The sequence below is a fragment of the Lontra canadensis genome, unplaced genomic scaffold (assembly GCF_010015895.1).
Source record: "Lontra canadensis isolate GAN:19392208 unplaced genomic scaffold, GSC_riverotter_1.0 scaffold1, whole genome shotgun sequence".
NCBI classification, from domain to species: domain Eukaryota; kingdom Metazoa; phylum Chordata; class Mammalia; order Carnivora; family Mustelidae; genus Lontra; species Lontra canadensis.
The window spans coordinates 77,549,134-77,567,546 of NW_022630995.1; positions in this window are offsets into that span (position 1 = coordinate 77,549,134).

Genomic DNA, 18,413 nt, shown 5'->3' on the forward strand with positions numbered 1-18,413 from the left:
ATTTTTCCTAAAAAAGGGATACAACATAGTGACTGATTTAAATTTTAGATTGGTGAAACAGCTAAACCAAAAGTCTAGTAATTCGAAACTCTTCATTTAGAATGTAATGGTTTGCCAAGTTGCCAGGCAATCAATATGTCAATTGTTGAGTACAACTGAAGACAGTTTAAGGGAAAGATAAATAGCACCTTCTAATAATTCGTGTTTTCTAAGGACACTCCATAGGACACTTTTTGTACCTTAGAACACATATACTTCATAGCATGTAGAAGAATTAACACTTTAAATTATGATTATGTTAATTATATCATTTTTAGTTGTAGATTTATTTATTTATTCATTCATTCATTTATTTATTTGGCAGACAGAGATCACAAGTAGGCAAAGAGGCAGGCCGAGAGAGAGGGGGAAGCAGGCTCCCCACTGAACAGAGAGCCCGATGTGGGGCTCGATCCCAGGACCCCGGGAACAGAACCCAAGCGGAAGGCAGAGGCTCTAACCCACCGAGCCACCCAGGTACCCTTGGTTGTAGATTTTTAAAATGATAGCTCTTTTATTTATTTATTTTTTCAAGATTTTATTTATTTGAGAGAGAGAGCAAGAGAGCACATGCAGGGAGCCACAGAGGGAGAGGGAGAAGTAGGCTCCCCGTTGAGCAAGGAGCCTATGCAGGACTCAGTCCCAGGACTCTGGGATTATGACCTGAGCTGAAGGCAGATTCTTAACCTACTGAACCACCCAGGTGCCCCAGGATAGATCTTTTAAATGGTAGATCTTTTTTATAGACCCACAGGTCTCTGGGGCCTTGTGTTTGTTTGTTTGTTTACCTCCATTTTGATGTTGAGCCTATCCATTGATTTAGTTTAGTGGTTTTTATTTTTTATTTTATTATTTATTTATTTATTTATTTTTGTTTTGGGGTGTGTGTGTGTTTTCCCTAGAGTATGTTTCACTTTTAAATTTTCCATTTGGTTCTTAATTATTGTATCTTTTATTTTTCTACAGCAACTTCTGATTTATTTGCCAAAATTTTTAAATTTATCTTATTTGTATTTGTAATTGTACATAAAACCATTTTCATGAAAGCTGACTAACAATTTCTGTCAGGTAATTCATCTTAGTGATTCCATTTACTGATTTTCTTCTTTTCATTTATTTTGAGGTCTTCGTGGTTCTTGTTGTACCAGTTAGTTAAAATTTAATCCTGGACATTTTGGCTATTACTTTATGAGTATTTGGATCTTATTTATGCTTTCTGTTTTAGCTGACTTCCCCTGACACGGCTCAGGCAGGAGGAGTGTTGTCATCTCATTTCTGCCTTCCTGTTTCTGCCAGATGTCCATGTGCCCCTCTTAACCTATTTTTTCTATCTTTTAATTATTATTAATTTTTAAGATAAATGTAATCTCCAGGATTTTTAGTTGTACTTGATGAGAAGAATAGGGAAGAAGATTTCTACTGAATCTTACCAAAGTTGAAAGTCTCTACTGTTGCCTTTTCACAACAGAGGTAACAGAAAAATTTGCACAACCAGAGCTCAGACACCAAGGCAAATATCTATCATTTGAGATAGAAGATAATATGGGAAATCTATCATTTGAAAAAAAAAAAAAGGCACAAATCCCCAAAAACATTTTATTCTATAGAAATGAAATAAACCATCAAGAAGATAAGAGATATGTCATGTTATGTGTCTATGAACATAGTTTCAAAATTAAAAAAGCATATACCTTTATAAAACATGCTATTATCAAATTCAAAGTCAACATAAGAGGTTTATATTCATCTCTTTAAAATATTTTCAAGTACAGAAAATCTATTAATTTGTAGGACTTCAATAACCATTAATATTTAATTTTAAAAGAAATACACAATGCTTTACCTAACAAAGAAAAAATATGTTATTTGTATCTTTAGTTCTATAATATTTATGAAACAGGACACATTCTGGGCAAAAAGCAGTAAATTATTATTAAAATTTTGCATTCAGAATGTTTTTAAAGGAGATATCACCTGAGTTAAGCTTTGAGATGATTATAGCCTTAGCTTCCAGCTGAACCTGAAACACTCAGCTAAGCCATACCTAACTTCCTGACTCACAGAAATTGTGAGGTAAAATGTGTTTTGTCTCAGCTTTTGAATTTTAGGATCATTGTTATGCCACAATAGTCAACTAATTCAATTGCTTATATCCTAATTAAAAGAAGTGTTAACATGAGAGATTATGGACTCCTAGAAACAAACTGAGGGTTTGGTGGGGATGTGGTGAGGGGGATAGGTTAGCCTGGTGATGGGTATTAAGGAGGGCTGTATTGCATGGAGCACTGGGTGTTATATGCAAACAATGAATCTTGGAACACTACATCAAAAATGGTAACTAATGTAACAATAATAATAATAATAAAGAAAATATCAAAAAAAAGTGTTAAATATTGGTTGAGGATAATAAAAATAGATTTTTTTTTTTTTTCCCTAATCTAAGTTTACAGATCTCTGAATAACATGAACACATCCTTTTGGCTTCTAATTAAGAATTCCTATTTTAGGTCTACTCACTTAGAATGAAATAATTTCACCCATTTAAACTATTTAAATGTGCCTAATATAACTATCTTTAAGTACTTTAACTTTTAGAAAATAAATTAAGCAATTCACACAATGTCAGAAGGTAACTAAGATGGATTTGATGATGTTGCATCCTAATTTACCATTTTCTTCATTAGGTGAATATCTTTTTAACAGAACTTTTTTTAATGAAAAATACTTTCTTTTGTTATAGTAAATGTCTCTTGAGTAGGTTACCAACTGTGATCAGAATTTTTCAGAAGATGCATATATAAGTTAAGGGTATGATAATGACAAAAGTTTCTTTGAAGTCATAGGTGTTGTGATTGGTTACAGAGAGAACTGATAGTTACCAACTTAAAGATAAAACTCAGGCAAAGACAAAGAACCTAGGTAACAGATATATTTCAGAAAAAATAAATGTGATTAAAAATTTGATCAGTTTTGGGGTACCTGGGTGGCTCAGTCATTAAGCATCTGGATTCAGCACAGGTCATGATCCTAGGGCCCTAAGATCAAGCCTTGAATCTGGCTTCCTGCTCAGCAGAAAGCCTGCTTTTCCCTCCCCACCCCTCTCTCACTGTCTCTCTCTCTCTGTCAAATAAATAAATAAAAATTTAAAATGAATTTTTGATTAGTTTCAAAAATAGTTTAGTTAACTCCAAATTTGGTAGCTTCCTATGCTGAAGCAAAATGAGAGGAGATCATGATATTAATTCCTGTTCCTCTCATGATAATAATGAAAGCAAATTTATTGGAAAAGGCCACAAATATTGAAATCAATAAAAAAAATTAAATTATTTAGATTAGTGAGGAACATATCCTGAAGTCCTCTTTATAGGAATTTAAAAATCAATTTGAATTCAATGAAAAGAAATAAAATAATTTGGTAAATCATAATAAAATATCTTAATTCTTTACTATTTTCAAGGACTAGTTAACTTGATATAAAAAAGAAAAACATATAAATTATATACAATTTACACAAACAAAGATTAGTACTTAACTTTCTATCTCCACTCATACCCATCCTTTGGTATGCCAAGTAAAATATAAAGTTGATTCAATTTATTCATTTAATATAGCCAAAACCTGTCCTAGACACTGACAATTACATGAGAAGATTGCCATTAAGAAAGTCTTACACTTTTTTCAATAATATATTCCCTTTAAGAAATTCCTGAGTGGGGGCACCTGGGAGGCTAAGATGGTTAAGCACCAGTCTTTGGCTCAGGTCATGATCTTCAGGTCTTGGGATCAGGCCCCATGTCGGGCTCCCAACTCAGTGGGGGATCTGCTTCTCCCTCTTTCTCTGCCCTCTCCCCCTGTTTATCCTCTCTCTCCCCATCTCTGTCTCTGTATCTCTCTCAAATGAATAAATTAAAAAATCTAAAAAAAAAAAAAAAAAAAGAGAGAGAGAGAAAGAAAGAAATTCCTGAGTGTCTCAGCAGAAATTCCTGTAAGAGAGGAGTCAAGATGGTGGAGAAGTAGCAGGCTGAGATGACATCAGGTAGCAGGAGATCAGCTAGATAGCTTATCAAAACATTCCAAACACCTACGAATCCAGCAGGAGATCAAGAGAAGAAGAGCAACAATTCTAGAAACAGAAAATCAACCACTTTCTGAAAGGTAGGACTGACGGAGAAATGAATCCAAAGCAACAGGAAGATAGACTGCGGTGGGAGGGGCAGGCTCCTGGCAAGTGGCGGAGCAATAGAGCACAAAATCAGGACTTTTAAAAGTCTTCTCCACTGAGGGACACTGTTCCAAAGGCTAAACTGGGGTTAAGCCCACGTGGAGACAGCATTGCCCCAGGTCCTGTGGGGTCACAGAAAGATCGGGGTGTCTGAGTGTCGCAGAGCTCGCAGGTATTAGAGCGGGGAAGCTGGCCACAGAGACAGAGCCGAGTAATGAGCTCCCAACTTAGGGTTACCTTGAACCATAATCCATGGCACAGGCCACAGATCTGTGAGTGGGGTCCTCACAAGATCCAGGGAGACCCCCAGAAGAGCTCAGGGATCTGCAGGGTTCAGAGTCTCCAGCTGGAGCTGTGTGCCAGAGACAGAGATGCCTGGTCACAGGCTGGGTGAGCTTGGAGTGTGGCCGGAGGCCTGGGAGACTGGAGTGATTGAGCACTTTTCTCTGAGGGCACACTGAGGAGTAGGGCCCCAAGCTCTCGGCTCCTCTGGCTGGAGATTGGGAGGCCGCCATTTTAATTCCCATCCTCTGGAGTTCTTACGGAAAGCATTCAGGGAACCAAAGCTCCCAAGAGCGAACCAGAGCAGATTACTTAACCTGATTCCTGGTAAGGGTGGTGCAATTCTGCATCGGGCAAAGAAACTTGAGAATCAATACAACAGGCCCCTCCCCCAGAAGATCAACAAGAAATCCAGCCAAGACCAAGTTCACTTACCAAGGAGATCGGTGGAATTCCAGAGGAGGAGAAAGCAAAGCATGGAATTCATGGCTTCCTCCCCATGATTCTTTAGTCTTACAAACTTAATTATTATTTTTATTTTTTTTCTCTAACTAATTTTTAAACTTAACCTTTTCTCTTTTAACGTTTTTTAATTAGTTTATTTTAACAATATCTTTCATAAAAAAGAAAAATGTTTTTTGAACCATCATTATTATAGTCATATTTTATCCTTCATTATATATAACTTTATTTTTTGTATACACATAGCGTTTTTTCTTCTAAAAATTTTGGGATACAACTTCTTCTAATAGATCAGAATACACCCTAAATCTAGCACTAGTCTTGTTCTAGTCTCCAGCCTGAGCAAATTCTCTCCACTTTTTTTTTTTTTTATTCTCCCAACCAACTTACCTTATCAACTCCTTTTTTTAGAAATTAAAAAAAAAGGGGGAGGGCGCCTGGGTGGCTCAGTGGGTTAAAGCCTCTGCCTTCGGCTCAGGTCATGGTCCTGGGGTCCTGGGATTGAGACCCGTATCAGGCTCTCTGCTCAGCGGGGAGCCTGCTTCCCTCTCACTCTCTAGCTGCCTATCTGCCTACTTGTGATCTCTCTGTCAAATAAATAAATAAAATCTTAAAAATAAATCATCTTTATAGTCATATTCCATCCCTTCATTGTGTTTGCCATTATATATGTTTTTCATTCTTTAAAATTTTGGGAGGTAGTTTCTTCTATGAGACCAAAATACTTCCCAAAATTAAGTGGGTGACCATGTTCTAGTCACCAGTCTAATATATATATATATATATATATATATATATATATATATACACACACACATACATACATATATATATATTTTTTTTTCTTTTTTATAATTTTCATTATTTGTTTTCTTTTTTTTTTTTTTTTTTTTTTTTTTTTTTTTTTAACTTCTTTTTACCCTCTTTCTCACCCCTCCATGATTTGGGGTCTCTTCTGATTTAGTTAAAGCACAATTTCCTGGGGTCTTTGCTACCCTTTTAGTATTTTATTTGCTCCTTCATATATTCTTATCTGGACAAAATGACAAGATGAAAAAATCCACCACAAAAAAAAAAAAAAAAAAAAAAAAAAGAACAAGAGGCAGTACCGAAGGCTAGGGACATAATCAATACAGACATTGTTAATATGTCAGATCTAGAGTTCAGAATGACTATTCTTAAGGTTCTAGCCGGGCTCAAAAATGGCATGGAAGATATTAGAGAAACCCTGTCCAGAGATATAAAAGCCCTTTCTGGAGAAATAAAAGAACTAAAATCTAACCACGTTGAAAATTAAAAAAAGCTATTAATGAGATGTAATATAAAATGGAGGCTCTTACTGCTAGGATAAATGAGGCAGAAGAAAGAATTAGTGATATAGAAGACCAAATGACAGAGAATAAAGAAGCTGAGCAAAAGAGAGACAAACAACTACTGGACCACAAGTAGTGGACATTGTAGATATATTCAGAACATTCCATCCCAAAGCAACAGAATACACATTCTTCTCTAGTGCACATGGAACATTCTCCAGAATAGATCCCATCCTGGGTCACAAATCAGGTCTCAACCAGTATCAAAAGACTGGGATCATTCCCTGCATATTTTCAGATAAAAATGCTCTGAAACTAGAACTTAATCACAAGAGGAAATTTGGAAAGAAACCAAATACATGGAGACTAAACAGCATCCTTCTAAAGAATGAATGGGACAACCAGGAAATTAAAGAAGAATTGAAAAAAATCATGGAAAGAAATGATAATGGAAACACAATGGTTCAAAATCTGTGGGACACAGCAAAGGCAGTTCTGAGAGGAAAATATATAGTGATACAAGCCTTTCTCAAGAAACAAGAAAGGTCTTATATACACAACCTAACCCTACACCTAAAAGATCTGGAGAAAGAACAACAAAGAAAGCCTAAACACAGCAGGAGAAGAGAAATAATAAAGATCAGAACAGAAATCAATGAAATAGAAACCAAAAAAAAGAACAAAAACAAAAAACACACAAACAAAAAAACCAATAGAACAAAGCAATGAAACTAGGAACTGGTTCATTGAAACAATTAATAAGATTGATAACCCCTGGCCAAACTTATCAAAAAGAAAAGAGAAGGGACCCAAATAAATAAAATCATGAATGAAAGAGGAGAGATCACAACCAACACCAAAGAAATACAAACAATTATAAGAACATATTATGAGCAAATCTACGCCAACAAATTTGATAATCTTGAAGAAATGGATGCATTCCTAGAGACATATAAACTACCACAACTGAACCAGGAAGAAATAGAAAACCTGAACAGGCACATAACCAATAAGGAGATTGAAACAGTCATCAAAAATCTCCAAACAAACAAGAACCCAAGGCAAGACTGCTTCTCATTTAAAGAAGAATTAATACCTATTCTCCTGAAACTATTCCAAAAATTAGAAATGGAAGGAAAACTTCAAACTCATTTTTGAGTTGGAAAGGAAAATTTCCAACTCATTTTATGAGGCCAGCATCACATTGATCCCAAAACCGGACAAGGTTCCCATCACAAAAGAGAATTACAGACCAATATCCTTGATGAACACAGATGCAAAAATTCTCATGAAAATACTAGCCAATAGAATCCAACAGTACATTAAAAGGATTATTCACCACGAGCTAGTGGGATTTGTTCCAGGGCTGCAAGCTTGGTTCAACATCCGCAAATCAATCAATAAAAGAAAGAACAAGAACCATATGATACTCTCCATAGATGCTGAAAAAGCATTTGACAAAGTACAGCATCCCTTCCTGATCAAAACTCTTCAAAGGGTAGGGATAGAGGGCACGTACCTCAATATTATCAAAGCCATCTATAAAAAATCCACCAAAAATATCATTCTCAATGGAGAAAAACTGAGAACTTTTCCACTAAGGTAAGGAACATGGCAGGGTTGTCCATTATCACCACTGCTATTCAACATAGTACTAGAAGTCCTAGCCTCAGCAATGAGACAACAAAAATAAATTAAAGGCATCCAAATTGGCAAAGAAGAAGTCAAACTCTCCCTCTTTGCAAATGATATGATACTTTAAGTGGAAAACCCAAAAGACTCCACTCAAAATCTGTGAGAACTTATACAGAAATTCAGTAAAGTGTCAACATATAAAATCAATGCCCAGAAATCATTGCAGTTCTCTACACCAACAACAAGACAGAAGAAAGAGAAATTAAGGAGTCAATCCTTTTTACAATTATTCCCAAAACCTGGGAATAAACCTAACCAAAGAGGAAACAAATCTATACTCAGAAAACTATAAAGTATTCATGAAAGAAATTGAGGAAGACACAAAGAAATGGGAAAATGTTCCATGATCATGGATTAGAAGGACAAATATTGTGAAAATGTCTATGTTACCTAAAGCAATCTACACATTTAATGCAATCCCTATCAAAATCGCATCCATTTTTTTCAAAGAAATGGAATAAATAATGTTAAAATTTATATGGAACCAGAAAAGACCTCGAATAGCCAAAGAAATGTTGAAAGAGAAAGCCAAAATTGGTGGCATCAGAATTCCAGACTTCAAGCACTATTACAAAGCTGTCATCTTCAAGACAATATGGTACTGGCACAAAAACAGACACATAGATCAATGGAACAGAATAGAGAGCCCAAAAATAGACCCTCAACTCTACGGTCAACTAATCTTTGACAAACCAGGAAAGAATGTCCAATGAAAAAAAGACAGCCTCTTCAACAAATGGTGTTGGGAAAATTGGACAGCCACATGCAGAAAAATGAAACTGGGCCATTTCCTTACACCACACATGAAAATAGACTCAAAATTGATGAAGGACCTCAGTGTGAGAAAGGAATCTATCAAAATCCTTGAGAGCACAGGCAGTACCTCTTCGACCTTAGCCACAGCAACTTCTTCCTGGGACCATTGCTAAAGACAAGGGAAGCAAGGACAAAAATGAACTATTGGAATTTCATAAAGATCAAAAGCTTTTGCACAGCAAAGGAAACAGTAAATAAAACCAAAAGACAACTGACAGAATGGGAGACTATATTTGCAAATGACATATCAGATAAAAGGCTATCTCTATAAAGAACTTATCAAACTTAATACCCAAAGAACAAATAATCCAATTAAGAAATGGGCAGAGGACATGAACAGACATTTCTGCAAAGAATACAGCCAGATGGCCAACAGACACATGAAAAAATGCTCCACATTACTCGGCATCTGGGAAATACAAATCAAAACCACAATGAGATATCACCTCACACAAGTCAGAATGGCTAAAATTAACAAGTCAAGAAATTACAGATGGTGGCAAGGATGCGGAGAGAGGGGAACCCTCCTGCACTGTTGGTGGGAATGCAAGCTTGTGCAACCACTGTGGAAAAGAGTGTGGAAGTTCCTCGAAAAACTGAAATTAGAGCTACCCTATGACCCAGCAATTGCACTACTGGGTATATATCCTAAAGATACAAACGTGGTGCTCCGAAGGGGCACATGCACCCGAATGTTTATGGCAACAATGTCCAAAATAGCCAAACTATGGAAAGAACCTAGATGTCCATCAACAGATGAATGGATAAAGAAGAGATGGTATATATACACAATGGAATACTATGCAGCCATCAAAAGAAATGAAATCTTGCCATTTGTGATGACGTGGATGGGACTAGAGAGTATTATGCTTAGCAAAATAAGCCAATCGGAGAAAGACAATTATCATATGATCTCTCTAATATGAGAAAGTGGAGATGCAACGTGGGGGGTTTGGGGTTTAGGAAAAGAATAAATGAAACAAGATGCGATTGGGAGGGAGACAAACCATAAGAAACTTTTAATGTCACAAAACAAACTGAGGGTGGCCGGGGGGAAGGGGGGTCAGGAGAGGGTGGTGGGCTTATGGACATTGGGGAAGGTATGTGGTATGGTGACTACTGTGAAGTGTGTAAACTTGGCGATTCACAGACCTGTACCCCTGGGACTATTAATACATTATATGTTTATAAAAAAATTAAAAAATTTTTTTTTGACTACTTGTGATCTCTGTCTGTCAAATAAATAAATAAATCTTAAATAAATAAATAAATAAATAAAGAAGTAAACCTTATAGATATTTTTAGGAAGCAAATAAGGAATGCAATAGTAAGAGTCACAAAATATTTATGTTTTGTGTTATATATAGGCCATTTTTCTTAAAGGTTTTATTTATTTATTTGACAGAGAGAGATCACACGTAGGCAGAGAGGCAGGCAGAGAGAGAGAGGGAAGCAGGCTCCCTGCTGAGCAGAGAGCAGAGAGCCGGATGTGGGGCTCAATCCCAGGACCCTGAGATGGTGACCTGAGCTGAAGGCAGAGGCTTAACCCACTGAGCCACCCAGGTGCCCCTATATAGGCCATTTTAAATAATTTGTTGTTGTTGTTGTTAATAATAGGCAAAAACTAAGAAGCAAAAACTTCATGTTCTGTTTATTCTGACCATTTTCCTGACATCATGCTAAATTTGAACTGTTATTATTTAATGTATATAAAATCTTCATTGTCTCTAAATTATATGAACTGATACAAATATATGGACTATAGACTATACATAGGCAGTTTCTGTTATACAGTTGCTTTATTTCAGAATTGAAAGAGTTACATTGCATGTACAGTGTTTTGTATAAAACGTCAACCTAGTAGCAATTATGATTTTTCTTACTTTGACATCAGAAACAAATATTCAATTACAATAGAAAAATAAATGCAGTGATCTTATAATTCAAAGTATGTAACACATTTGACAATTTCAACTATTTTAAAAATAAGTACACATATACTCAGAAATGTTTACATTATCATTATCTATTTTTCATTTCAAAGTATTTACATTTACTCACACATGACACATACATAAGGTCCAACATATATATATATATATACACATACACACACATATATATATTTTTTTTTTAAAGATTTTATGTATTTATTTGACAGAGATCACAAGTAGACAGAGAGGCAGACAGAGAGAGAGAGAGGGAGGAAGCAGGTTCCCCTCTGAGCAGGGACCCTGAGACAGGGCTTGATCAGAGGACCCTGAGATCATGACCTGAGCTGAAGGCAGAGGCTTTAACCCACTGGGCCACCCAGGTGCCCCGGTCCAACATATACTTAAATTAATGATACCCTAAACATTGTTAAAACATTCACATAGTCTTTCTTAAAAAAGAATATTTGGGATATTTCAAAGAAACCTGCTCTCAATTGAAAAGAGTGAAAAAGAATAAAATATAAAAATAATTAGCAAGTGATTAGATTACTGCACACACACACACAAAAACATGTTATTATGCAATAAACACTTGATAATTTAGAACTGTGTTTTTTTTTTTTTAAGATTTTATTTTTTTAAGTAATCTCTACACCCACCCTGGGGCTTGAACTGACAACCCCAAGATGAGATCAAGAATTGCATACTCTACCAATTGAGCCAGCCAGGCAACTGTAGAACTCTGATTTTAGGTATCATCTTCTTGGAAAAATCTTATGTGTTAAGCAGTGACAACAATTCTTTTTCAGGAAAACCCAAACTCTTTTTGATATTGAAAACAGAGAGAGGAAAATCCTTCCTGTGACTCTTTATAAAAGAAAAAGTATATATTGCAGTGACTTATGTGTTCAACCACATTTATGGTAAAATAATCTTCAGGGAGAATTTCTTACAATACTTCTCAATTTGAACCAATAGCATAGTGCCAAAGTATGGTTCAGTCTAAACAATCCTACATAACATCAGTTTATACTGACTATGGAGTTTGTTGACGGATTTGCTTAGGTCAGAGGTAAATTAAGCATACCGAGAGCAATGACTGGATTAAATATTTTTTCATTACATTTCTATAGTTTTCCAACTGAAATTTTATAAATGGTCATCAAGAAATTTCTGATACACACCTAGTATGTGCCTAGAAATCATTCCCTGGTAGGTAGTGAACATGAAACACAAGTCCCTGCTTTCAAGAGGCACATAATAAAATGAAAGTGTGAATGGGGGGCACTTGGGTGGTTCAGTTATAGGTTCAACTCTTAATTTTGACTCAGGTCATGATCTCAGGGTCATGAGGAGACCCTCATGGAGCTCTTCACTGGGGGTGGAGCCTGCTTAAGATTCTCTCCCTCTCGCTCTGCCCCTCCCTGCCCACTCATGCTCTCTCTTAAATTTAATTAATTGATTAAAAAATGAAAGTGTGAATGGAACAATTAAGCAAACAGATGGATCAACAAAAAAAGGTAACAGGCAATGACCAATGCCAGACAGAGAATTAAAATAGGGAAATATGATTCATAGTTACCTGGTGGTTGGTTTTTATTTAGTAATTATAGTGGGTCTCTCTGAGTTGAGACCTATATGAACTAGAAATCTGAATAATAAAAAAGAGTTCTAGAAATACAGCAACAGAGAAAGAACAATCCAGAGAGCAGAACATTTACTTGCTTCAGTGAGCAATAAATTTGACATATCATGAATCAGAGAGTTTGGAGTAAAAAGGCAAGAGGGAGAATAGCACAAGAAAATCACAGACATGCGGTTTGTGATCAGATCTTTAGGACTTTGTCTACTAGGTTAAGGAATTTGTATTTTATTTTCTGCCTTTAAATAATTTTAACCAGGAAAGGAAGCTAGCCTAACACTAATCACCATGTATAAAAGTAATTTCATAGTAAACTTTTAAATTTCAAATAACTTCTAAAACTATTGCAGCATAAATGTACTTATTTAGTGTATCAGAAGCTCACATGCAAGGTAATAATCAGTGTTCTTAAGATATTCTTTCATGTTTTATATCTTTATTTAACAAATATTTTTCAACTTATACATTCTTCTGTGATCAGGACAGTATGAAAGTTACAGCAAACACTGTCCCCTGACTGGTAGTATTTCCAGTTTAGTAAGGATGATAAAAAGAGACATAAGTGTAGCCTGTCAGAAGGTTGAAAAATATACTATGTAATTCAGAGAAAAAATATGCTATTTTTTGGGTAGGGAATCCATAAAAGAAATATAAATCTCAATATATATTTGAGTAGGCATAAATCTTATCTTGCATTCATAACATAAGTTGATTAACACTTCCCTGAACTAGATATCTGAAAAAAAAAATTAGGAAAAATAGAAAAAAAAAAGAACTAAATTGAAAGGTATACAATTGATGGAAAAAATATATGATGTGAAATGAAATGATAAACTGAAAAATAAAATCAAAGAGATTACAAAAGGACTCAAAAGAAAGTGATATATGAGTCAGGCAAAGGAGATCCATTGTGCATACAGTAGAAGTAGCTGTCAAGCAAAACTAAAATCATATTACAGAAAATATTTAAAATTATACTTTACAATATATTTCTTTAATAAATTTTAATATACATGTTGAAGGAGCATATCATGTGTCAGTTGCAGAAAAAAGTCTGAGTTAAGAAAAGTCTGAGTTAAAAGGAGATAAGTGATCTAATTAACAAATATAATGTGTAGATTTTGGATCTTAATGATGAGAAATAAATAAACCCTAAAAAGGTAACTTTTAATAGAGTGAGAGAAATTTGTCTATAAACTAGGTATAAGAAAAATCATATTTTTATTCCTATTTTTATTAAGTAAGGTAGTATCAGTGTAGCTTTTTAGGAAATCCATGGCATCTTTTAGATATATACTAGATTGTGTAGGCATTTAATGACATGATGTCTGAGATTATACTAAAAATTTAGCTAAAAAAATAAGAAAATATGATAAATGATATATGGTAAATATCTTGAAATATCTTTCAGCTTAGCTTCTACTCAGCACATGCTATGAGAACCTACTGGATAACAGGAAAAGAACTACCAAAGGCCAGAGACACGTATTCACAAAAGGTTGAGAATAGTGCCTCTTCCCACTTGCCTGACTGGAAAGTTTCATTCTTCACTGGGCATAGAGTAGAATGTAAGAAGGATCCTGCTTCAATAATGGGAAGTCATTAAGTCCTAGAAAAGTTAAAGAAAATACTTTAGGCAGAAGGAACAGAACATCAGATGTAAATCTGGGTCTATACAAAACAGGAACTTTGAGAATAGTGACTACATGGATAAATAAACACAATTTTTAAAAATTTAAATTTTATAAAATTAAATGAACATTTAAACAGAAATAGTAACGGTATAGTGAGTGATTTTGTAGCATATCTCTCTTCTCTGGGCTATTTGTGCCTCATTCCATATGTACCATTTTCATTTTATGACAATTCATCTCAGGGACCAATTGACATTATGATTTAATAGATGTGACAATACTTAGCTCACTCTAGGCTGTCTGGCTGCAAGATTACACAACGTCCCATCTCCATCTCTGCCTGAGCTCAGGAGCACATAAGGAGCTATTTTCCAGTGGTGTACAATTAACTGTTGCAGGTAGCAGAAACTTGCCTCAGAATGTTGCTGGCATCCCTCTTAATAAGAATAGCCATAAGATTCATGTGATTTCTGCTATTTTGTTTTCTGCAATCTAGGCATAAGAAAATCTTCCTGCTCTATCGCAAAATGAAAGCTACCAGTTTCTTTGTTATTTAGTAACTAGGTTAAGTGTAGAATATACCGTCTTCAGCCCTCAAAGAGATGTTTTTTGGTGGTTGTTTCTAATGATGGGAAGTGTACAATGCAATAATTTGTACTTTGCAAAGATTGCTCCACCATTTCCATATTTAATAGTCCATCCCTCCAAAATCTTCACTGATGTGGTAGATGCCTATAACTTTTTGTTGTTGTTGTTTTTATCTCTTCACTGTATAGCATGTGTCTTACCAAAATGTCCAATTGTTTTGATGCTTTTTAAAATCCAATACATTAACATGTTGGAGTCATCATGGTGGATTAAGTAATATATAATGGCATTGTGCTTAAAATCCAATTGTTTTATGTCATATGTTATGATAGGGGATGGGGGAGTTAAATAAAAGACTTTCGGAAAATTATAAATATATATTGTTATCCAATTCCTATAAATAGGAAACATTTTTTGGTTTTCATTTTTTTTTAAGATTTTATTTATTTATTTGACAGACAGAGATCACAAGTAGGCAGAGAAGCAGGCAGAGAGAGAGGAAGGGAAGCAGGCCCCCTGCTGAGCAGAGAGCCTGATGTGGGACTCGATCCCAGGACCCTGAGATCATGACCTGAGCCGAAGGCAGCGGCCTAACCCACTGAGCCACCCAGGCGCCCTGGTGTTCATTTTTGATGGAGATGGAAGACAACACATTTTCCAGTTGAAAGGACACATGAAATAATGAGTTAGTATTAATTTTTTAAAAATATTTTATTTATTTAATCGACAGAGAGATAGACAGTGAGACAGGGAACACAAGCAGGGGGTAGTGAGAGAGGGGGAAGCAGGCTTCCTACCGAGCAGGGAGCCCGATGTGGGGCTCAAACCCAGGACCCTGGGATCATGACCTGAGCTGAAGGCAAATGCTTACCAACTGAGCCACTCAGGCTCCCCAAGTTAGTATTAATCTTAATCTAACAAAGATAACACATTTGGCAACAATTACAAATATAACTACTACTTGATTGAATTTCTAGTAGTCTTTTATCTTTTTTTTAAATTTTTTTAATGTCATCCTTTAAAATCAATTTTCTTTCTTTCCTCCCTTTTTAAAGGAGCAGAATGATAAAATACATGGGAATAGGATGAGGTCTCTTTCTTGAATTCTTTAAGGTTTTAGGAATATTAGTGAACTCTACCACCATTTCCAGAATATGATATTCTAGATACCCTTTTGGTCACAGTGGGACAATTTCAGGGTCTTTTCTTTGGTTTTCCATTATAATAGGGTTTAATCCCACAATCTAAGGATAAATGTAGCTTCTGCCAACTACTCATTATGTTGTATTATATATTTTGGTAATGATAATATGATATTGGATGCAGTGGAAAAATCAGTCAGCCATATTTGAGTTAGTAATCCATTTCTTCACATTGTCTGTATAGACTCCTAAAAGCAGAATCATCAGGATGCTTTTGACTTCAGGTATTATTGTGAATTCATATTCTGTGTATAGAGGTCTTCAACATGTTGAGGGATTTTATTTTGTCATTTTAAATGAGTAACAATGTTGATACCTAAAAGAAAGAGTGTGGTGAGTCGTTATTGTATATAATTGCCTTAGAAGTCCAGGATTTTTACTTATGAAGACCCATCTTCTCCTTGAGATGATGGAATCTACATCTGAAAACTGTCTCAGGTACTGTAATGAATCAAGAAGTACTTTGATGGGCTTATCAATAGACTAGATACAGTTGAGGAAGGAATCTCTGAGCTTGAGGACACCCTAACAGAATCTGCAAAAACATAAAGAAAACAAAGACAAGAAAAAGAATAAAATATTTAAGGACTGAATGATGACTATAAAAGGTATAACATACACATGGAATATTATTTATGTTAGCACCTGAAAAATGAAAGAGGGACAGCCATAACAAAATATGTATAAGATCTATAAGAAAGAAACTATAAAAACTCTGATGAGTGGAAACAAAGAAGAACTGAATAAATGTGGAGATACTCCATAGTCAAATATAGGAAGACTCAATATTGTTAAGACATCAGTTCTTCCCATTTTGATCTATACATTCAACATAATCCTAATCAAAATTCCAACAAGTTATTTTGTGGGTATCAGCAAACTGATTCTAAAGTCTAAATAGAGAGGCAAAAAACTGAGAAGAGCCAATACAATATTGAAGGAAAAAAAACAAAGTTGGAGGATTAACACTGTCTGATTTAAAAATTTATTATAAATCTACAGTAATTGAGACAATGTGGTATTGATGAAAGAATAGATGTGCACATTAATGGGCCAGAACGGAGAGCCCAGAAATAACCCCATGCATACATGATCAATTTATTTATGACAAAAGAACCAAGAATATACAATGGGGGAAAGGAGAGTCTCTTCAATAAATGGTGTTGGGGAAACTGGGTTGTCATAATGCAAGAGATATAATTGTATCACTATCTTATTCATTCTCAAAAATCAACTCAAAAGGAATTAAAGACTTGAACATAAAACCTGAAATGATAAAATTCCTAGAAGAAAACAAAAGGAGTAACTTCATTGATATTAGTCTTGGCAATGATTTTTTGGATTTAGCTCCGAAAACAAAGGCAACAAAAGCAAAAGTAAATAAGCAGATTACATCAAACAAAACAAAACAAACAAACCAAAAAACCATGAAAACACACACGCATACACACACACAAAATCATCTGATCAGTAAAGGAAACCATCAACAAAATGTAAAGGCCACCTATGAAATGGCAGAAAATATTTGCACATATCTGATAAGTGGCTAATATCCAAAATATATAAAAGAAACTCATATAACTCAATAAAAATAAATACCCTAATTAAAAAAAAAAAAACAGAGGATTTGAAAATACATTTTTTTTTTCCAGAGAGGACTTTAAAAGGCCAAAATGTATGTGAAATAGATTATCTTCTTAAAAAGTAAGGAGCACAAAGGTAAAACACTTGGAAATCACTTGTAATGAGAAAATTCCAAGCTGTGAGCACTTTTTGATCATTTTCTTTGTACGAGACAGTGCAATTCTGAAGAGTAGAAATGTAAGAACACAAGTAGTGGAGTCAATCATATATAAATTCAGTAATTGCAAAATTAATTATTGATTCTCATTTTTTGTGATTTATTCAGAGAGAATATCAGAGAGGATAAGTAAAGTTTCAGATCTCTGAAATAGTAAGGATGGCCAGGTAAAATAATTTTAATGGTCTTGAATCAGAAGACCATATTTCACATACCATAAAAGAAGAAATAAGGGAGCAAGAGATAAGAAAATTCCATAGACTGGGAAATTTGAATGAGTTAAAGGAAAAATAAAGACAACATGAGATGTTAAGAATTCAGAATTTGTGGTTTGAAAGTTGTCTACTATTTTTACACTAACATTTTATAAATACTATGTTTAATTGTCAGACATATATTTTATTATGTTCTTTTTATAAGTGAGAGTGAGTGCCTTTTTTTCTTTGGCTAATTAGCTACCTGGCTAATTTACCAGGTGAAGTTGCTAAGAATCTGGTTTTTCTGATTCTAATCTCTATTGCATATTATTGCTGTAGTTTTGTTTACTTTGTTTCTCCCTACTCAATATTTTAAGGCTTGATTTGCATTCTGAAGTATTTAAAATACTACATTCTATTAGGTCATTTTATTATAGATATTAATATTTACTCACCCTCTCCACTATTTTATTTCTGTTCTTATTGGTAATTAACATAGGCATTCTTAATGTTAACTAGCTGCATGTATAGCCATATTTCTAAAGTTTCAAGACATACTTGGAAATATGGAAACCTTTTTATACCA